The sequence below is a fragment of the Myotis davidii genome, unplaced genomic scaffold (genome assembly GCF_000327345.1).
Source record: "Myotis davidii unplaced genomic scaffold, ASM32734v1 scaffold933, whole genome shotgun sequence".
NCBI classification, from domain to species: domain Eukaryota; kingdom Metazoa; phylum Chordata; class Mammalia; order Chiroptera; family Vespertilionidae; genus Myotis; species Myotis davidii.
This window is the reverse complement of record NW_006285240.1, coordinates 767,693-773,599: the sequence shown is the minus strand read 5'-3', so window position 1 is coordinate 773,599 and position 5,907 is coordinate 767,693. Positions and strand designations below refer to the sequence as shown.

Genomic DNA, 5,907 nt, shown 5'->3' with positions numbered 1-5,907 from the left:
GGCCTCTGAGGCAGTGCCAGACTGGCACACATCCTCTCCTGAGAGAGCTCAATAAACATTTGACTGCTCCTCAAGTCTTAAATAAATAATAAGCCTATAATAACTGGTGACAAATGAATATTTCTGCATTTAAATATCTAAAAGACTATTTTTAACTTCATTTATGGTACTTATATATAAATAGCTACAATACAAGATAGACAATGTACAATCCCTCATAATATTGTAATTATACGCTCCATGGCCCACAGAACAGTCTACACAATGGACACACTGAACTAGAACATGTCCCCAAGTTTGTAAAAACCACTTTGGTATATACAAGTGTGGCCAAGATTTCAAAATGAAAACAACAGAAGTTTGTGTGTTACACACGAGTACATACATACTAAATTTAAGAATTTATTCTTATTTGATATGTTCTTTATAAGGGCAGGAAAGAAAAGACTAATAGAGGTTGAAGCAGTCAGGGAAGCCATCTTCAAGACAGAAGAGTTTAAGCTAGGCTTTGATAGTGAGTCTGAACCCTCTATCTACCTCCTAATAAAGCAAAAGCCACATTCATCAGAAAGGACTGTGATGTGTCTTGGCAATAAGATGAGGTAAGCTAAAAAACATTAGGCTGGTTGGGCATGTGAAGAGAAAGCCTTGAAACCTAGGAAAAGAAGGAGCTGTAACCTTTTGTTGAACAATGAACTGAGAAGACACAGATTTCTGCAGGGCACTTCAACGTGAACCCCAGCTCTGGCATTAACTGTGTGACTTGGTGCGTTTTTATCCTCCAGAGCTCAGTTTCGCCATCTGTAAAGTGGGCATAAAAACCTACTTTATGGTGTGGCTGTGAAGATAAGGTTTGCTACATAGATGTTTCACAACTTTAAAAGTACTTTTTGTCAAAGTAGGTAATAAAAGTTTGTTAATACCAAGAAAGTTTTCAAAAGAATGACTTGGCAGCGAAATGAAATAATCTAAAAAGGAGATATGTGTAATACCCTTTGTAATACTTTAAGCAATAAAAAAGAATAAAAATAAAGATGAGTATATTAAAAAAATAAATAAAACATAACAGGAGGAGTTGAAGCTCAGGAAGAGAAGGAAACAAGTATTTCAAATTCAGTTATCTAAATGGACATAAGACAGTAGGGGGTAGGGGAGGCCTTTGGATTGTCAAGGACGGGGGAAAATGGAGACATATGTAATACCCTTTGTAATACTTTAAGCAATAAAAAAGAATAAAAATAAAGATGAATATATTAAAAAAATAAATAAAACATAACAGGAGGAGTTGAAGCTCAGGAAGAGAAGGAAACAAGTATTTCAAATTGTCAGTTATCTAAATCATCCAAGATCTCTAAAACAAAGGAGGTGGCCTGGTTTTTTATCCAGTCCTGTGGCCTGTGGCTGCAATGTGTTGATCCGAGATAGCCTCCCTTGAAGGGATGCCTCTCTGAAGTGGAGGCCTGGGCCAGGCCATCAGAGCTTAAATCTGACACTTTCCAAAAAGACAAGCCAGCTGCCAGGGATACACCACAATCACTCCTGTTTGTGGTGGTGCTGGTGTAAACACTCCTAGTGTGTTGCCAGCGCTATAAAAGTACAGTGCACACAATTACAGTACAGTCCATATGGCCTAGGTTTTCTAGGTGCACCCTGTGACATTTGGAAGGACGCATATCTCAGAACATGTCCCTGTTGTTTCATGGCACATGACTCAATATTCACATACATGTTTTCAAAGGGTCATATTATTTCTTTTTTAGTTGAAGATGTCTTTCATGAAATCAAATGAGGAAGCATTTCTAAGCCTTTAAGGTGATGTGGGTTAAAGTCTATAAGCTCTTGGGTCATACATGTATGTATGGTATATGGACTCTAGTTGTTCCACTTGTTCTTGTGTTCTGGTAAAAACGAAAATGTACACATGTTGCTATCCCTTTCACCGTACAGTTTTAATTCTTATAGTTTGAAAAATGTGCTTTCTTGCTTCTTTATCTTTCTCTATATTGCCAATTAGCAGTTATTTACCTGAATGGATGAGAGATAATTCATAAGTACATGCTTTCAAAGCTCATGTTATACTATTAGATGTACTTGCTGTGCAATTTTTTTATTGGCTTTATAGGTACATGCTTGCTTCTGCTTTGGTTTGCCTTGTAAACCTTAGTCTGAATACCATGGCAGTCAGAAATTTTCTGGGAAGTGGGAAAGATTACTTTTTGCAATGGATAGAGAACAAGAAGTGAAAAATAGCTGCCTTGGATTTTAGGGGTTTTTTTCTTATTACTTGAAGAAAGAACTTTAATTTACTTATTATTTTCTCCTAGATTAGAAAGAAGGCTAATGAAGAAAAGTGACACAAATCAGGTAAATGGATTTTAAATTTCTTTATGTACTCTTGATGCTTGGTCTATATTTCCCGTGTTTCCTACTGCAAAGAACTGAGCAGTTTTTGTGGCCAACTTACAGGGAATGGTTTGGGGATATAGATGTAATAATCAAACATATTTATATGATTTAATTAATTACTTTTGTATGTGTATTTAATCACACATTTATATAGAACTGTATTAAAACTAATGCATTTTTCTACCTCAGAATAATTTTTTCTAACTCTTTATATACATATTTGATGTTTTTATTATTTCTATGTATATGAACATTGAAGATCTCCACTGTGTGACAATTTGTAGATTTGCTTTGTTAAATCTTCCTTCTTTTCTTCCTTTCTTCCATTTATTCACTTATTTTATTTTGAGGTAATTGCATGCACACTGTTTAAAATTAAAATAATACTATTATAGCCATTCCCTGTTCGTTTTATACTCCTATTACTCCTTTGCCCAAAGATAGCACTTTTCAACTCTTAGTTATATTTTTCTGGTGTTCGCTTACCTATTTCTAAACAATACAGTGTAGGCTTTAAGTGCCATTTATTAATTTCTGTTTAAATTTTAGACTGATATATTGATTCTCTGCTGAGGACTTACCTCTCATATACAACCCTTTCCTCTCAGTACACACCTACTCTTACTGTCTCCCATTCTCTGGGTGCAGTCATGATACAGTCTGTGGTTAAATACATATTTAATGTTTACTTTATTATGACTATATTTTGTTCATGACTGAACTTTGTGATACTTAATGTTGAACCGACTCAGGCCATTCTGCTTCACAGTTCGTTGTGTATTAGCTGTTTCATTTTTCTGGAAAATTTTTGACTCTTTTCTTTATCCCCATGTATGGTTTTTTGATGCTTGCAGCAATCCTTTCAATTCAGAAACTCATGTTCTTCAATTTGGGAAATTTTCTTGTAATATTTTAAAAATAATTTTCATCTTATTCACTCTTTTCTGCAAGTCAGTCTGTTGTATATTTGGACCTACTGGTTTAACTCTCTAATTTTTTTATGTCTTTTTCTTAGCTATTTTTCATCTCTGCATTTTTTGTGTAAGTGTATTGTTAATCCTCACCGGAGGATATTTTTCCATTGATGTTTAGGGAGAGTGGAAGAGAGAGGAAAGGCAGAGAGACATCAATGTGAGACAAATATCGATGTGAAAGAAACACATTGATTGGTTGCCTCTTGCACCCAGGGCCCAGGCTGGGGAGGAGCCTGCTACCAAGTACATACCCTTGACCGGAATCAAACCCCAGGACCCTTTGTTCCTCAGGCTGATGCTCTATCCACTGAGCTACACTGGCAAGGGCCATCTCTTTGCATTTTTGTTCTAGTTTGTGAGAGGTTTTCTTAGTGTTTCTTGGACTTTTAATTTCTGCTAGGATATCTGTAATTTCAAATTAATTTTTAAAATTTGTCTCTGAATACGTTTTTTTTAAAAAACAACAACACAGGACTGTTCTTAGAGTATTATTGCTATTAGCACAATTGTGGCCACATCTTTTTGGAACAGATTCAAATTATTTGCTTTACATGGCCAATAGAATGCTCCTAGATTTATACACCATTTTCTTTACCAACCATGTTAGCTTCCCTGGGCAATATTTTGCATAAATGACTAAAATGGAAGTAAAATATAAAATAGGACTGTTTTTATTTTATGGGTACAATATTTTCTCGTTTGCTTTGAGAATCTCAATTGAATTATTTTGCTGTCTTCTTGTGCTCTTCGCACTTTTTCCTTTGTGTTTACTCTTCCTATCAGCTTGTTTTGGTCCCTGATTTTAATGGTAGAAGATTTCTCAAATGAATGGTGAACCTTTAGTTTTCTGTTTATATGTAGAAATTTATTACCTAATGGGCTTCACTGGAAGGTTTTTGTGCAGGGACCTGGCCATTTGAATTGGTGACTCCTAGACCTCAGAATCTGCAGGTCTTTTTTCCTTAGATCTTTCAGTTTCTCCAAACGGCTAAAACGCTACCTATGGGGATTTGGTAGTGGTGGTGGGGCGGGGCGTCGGGGGCAGAAGAGGGAGAGGAGCCAGAAGTCTCACCATCTGAGCCTGCAAATGCTGAGATCTTAATGATTCCCTTTCAGCCTGATCTGACATCTCTGAATCTGAAGTATTGCTGTATCATTTTCTCCAGAGAGTAAACTGCCTCCAGTTGTGGGAGTAGGGATGGCTTGTCTGGCTCTACAAGGTGGGGAGAAGATTGAGTTCTAACTGCCCCCCCCTTTTTATTGTTTAAAACAATACAAATTTATTATCTTGCTGTTCTATAGGTCAAAAGTCTGACACGGGTCTCAGTGGGCTAAAACCAGGGTGTCAGCAGGGCTACATTCCTTTCTAGAGGGTCTAGAGGAGAGATCCTCCCCTTGATTTGCCCAGCGCCAAGAGGCTGGCTGCACTCTTTGCCTCTCAGTCCCCTTCCTCCCTTTTAGAGAAACAATAGCAGGTCAACTGCATCTCTCTCATATTGCATTACTCTGACCTCATCTTCTGTCTCCTTTCACTTTTAAGGACTCTATGATTACATTGGACCCACCTAGACAATCCAGGATAATCTCCCTATTTTTTTATTGTGGTAAAACACACACGCAATATAAAATAGACCATCTTAACCATTTTTAAGTGTATATAGCACAGTAGTGTTAACTACATTCAAATTGTGTGCAACAGATCGTTAGAACTTTTTTATCTTGCAAAATTGAAACTCTACACTCACTGAATAACTCTTCTTTCTCTTCTGCCCCCAGATTCTGTCAACCACCATTCGACTTGCTATCTCTAGGAGTTAGACTACTTCAGACAGTTTATGTAAGTGGGATCTTAGAGTATTTGTCCTTTTGTGACTAGCTTATTTTACTTAGCATTAGTTGCTTCTACCTCTTGGATATTTTGAATAAAGCTGCACTGAACATGGGTGTGCAAATACCTCTTTGAGATCTTGCTTCCAATTTGGGGTGTATACATCCAGAAGTGGAATTGCTAGATCTTAGGGTAGTTCTTTTTTTCTTTTTGAAGAACCTCCATATTGTTTTCCACAGTAGCTGCATTTCCACCAATTGTTGTACACAAGGGTTTCCTTTTCTTCACATCCTCGCCAACACTTGTTATTTTTATTTTCTCTGTTTTTGTTTTGTTTTGTCTTGTTTTTATAGTGGCCATCCTCATAGGTGTGAGGTGACACATTATTTGGTTTTGATTTTCATTTCCCTGTTGATAAGTGATGTTTAGCATCCTTTCATGTACTTCTTGACCAACTGTATATCTTCTTTGGAGAAATACCTATTCAAATTCTTTGCCCATTTTTCAATTGGATTCCTTGTTTTTGGTATTGAGTTGTAGGAATTCTTTATATATTCTGGATATTAACCCTTATTATATACTAGAGACCCGGTGCACGAAATTCGTGCACTGGTAGGGTCCCTAGGCCTGGCCAGCGATCAGGGACTATTGGGGCCTTCTGGCTGCTCACTGGGGCCTCCCTTTCCTGGCTGCTTGCCG

At 37.0% G+C, this 5,907-nt stretch overlaps 1 protein-coding gene across 7 annotated transcripts in view; it reads left to right on the top strand.

Annotated features, from left to right (window-relative positions):
- SGMS1 (sphingomyelin synthase 1) overlaps positions 1 to 5,907 on the top strand; it is a 213,577-nt gene that overhangs the window by 101,325 nt on the left and 106,345 nt on the right. For 6 of the 7 annotated variants that reach the window (XM_006755843.2, XM_006755846.2, XM_015558822.1 and 3 more), the window contains one exon: positions 2,325 to 2,364. The gene's annotated coding sequence lies outside the window, so the exon portion shown is untranslated. Of the gene's footprint in view, positions 1 to 2,324; positions 2,365 to 5,156; positions 5,218 to 5,907 lie in introns of all 7 variants that reach the window. The other variant, XM_015558823.1, reaches the window with a different exon arrangement.